Source organism: Mus caroli, chromosome 16 (genome assembly GCF_900094665.2).
Source record: "Mus caroli chromosome 16, CAROLI_EIJ_v1.1, whole genome shotgun sequence".
In the NCBI taxonomy this organism is placed as follows: Eukaryota; Metazoa; Chordata; class Mammalia; order Rodentia; family Muridae; genus Mus; species Mus caroli.
The window spans coordinates 54139923-54141278 of NC_034585.1; the positions used below are offsets into that span (position 1 = coordinate 54139923).

General features: G+C 42.6%; 1 pseudogene; it reads right to left on the minus strand.

The window, feature by feature from the left end:
- Positions 1–705: 705 nt before the first annotated feature.
- LOC115029559 lies at positions 706–1158 on the minus strand (annotated as a pseudogene).
- Positions 1159–1356: the final 198 nt, after the last annotated feature.

Genomic DNA, 1356 nt, shown 5'->3' on the forward strand with positions numbered 1-1356 from the left:
AAGAAAGAAAGAAAAAAAGAAAGAAAGAAAGAAAAAAAGAAAGAAAGAAAGCAGGTTGAGCAAGCCATAAGAAACAGTCCAGTAAACAGTGTTCTTCCTTAGCCTCTGCTTCAGTTCTTGCATCCAAGTTCCTACCTAGAATTCCTTCCCTGACTTTTCCTCATGGTATACTGTAAAGCATATGATGAATTAAACATTTTCCTTCTCTGAGTTGCTGTTGGTCATGGTTTTTATCTCAGTAATGGAAAATCAAACTAGAACAAGAAAACTATGTAGCATTAAATGCGTGATTGTATGGAAGGTAGTCATTGCCATGTGCTCATAACTCTCCAAAAGAAGCATTGGAGAATAGGTTCATATGTACTAAGTGTATGTAGAAGTACACTCTCTTATAATAGGGGCTTATTGAAGCATTCTTGGTCATGAAGTTGCAAAATGACAAATTCTACTGTCTTTTCATTTCATTTCATTTCTTTTTATTCTTGTGGGTGCAGTGAACTTTATTGATGGTATTCAAGAGAGAAGGAAGGGCTCCCTAGACCCCTCCTGTTATTATGGAGGTCTGGGATGGAAATTGTGAGGGAGATGCAAAGTGTGGGGGGCTGAGTTGGGATAGGGACTCCTCAGCAACCGAGGGCTTCTCTCTTGCTCTCAGTGTCCTTCCAGGAGTGGGTGGCCCAGGGTTTCTTTCTCCTTGTAGGCCATTCAGGCCATGAGGTCCACCACCATGTTGCTGTAGCCATATTTATTGTCAGACCAGGAAATGAGCTTGACAAAGTCATTGAGAGCTATGCCAGTCCCAGCACCAAAGGTGGAAGAGTAGGGGTTGCTGTTTAAGTTGTAGGAGACAACCTGGTCCTCAGTGTAGCCCAGGATGCCCTTCAGTGGGATCTAAGATGCCTGCTTCACGACCTTCTTTATGTCATCATACTTGTCAGGTTTCTCCAGGAGGCATGTCAGATCCACAATGGATACATTGGGGGTAGGAACATGGAAGGCCATGAGAGTGAGCTTCCTATTCAGCTCTGGGATGACCTTGCTCACAGCCTTGGCAGCACCAGTAGATACAGGGATGATTCTCTGGGCAGCCCCACAGCCATCATGCCACAGCTTTCCAGAGGGGCCATCAACACTCTTCTGAGAGCCAGTGATGACATTTCACTAATGGTTGAAGAACCTAAACATCAGAAACACAAAAGTTTTTGTTGTGAAAAAAAATTTTGTTGTGTTTTTATTGGGTGAAAAAAAAAGCACAGGGGAAGGATCCTAATTAACAAAATCAGAAATGAAAAGGGAGACATAACAACAGATCCTGAAGAAATCCAAAACACCATCAGATCCTTCTACAAAAGGCAA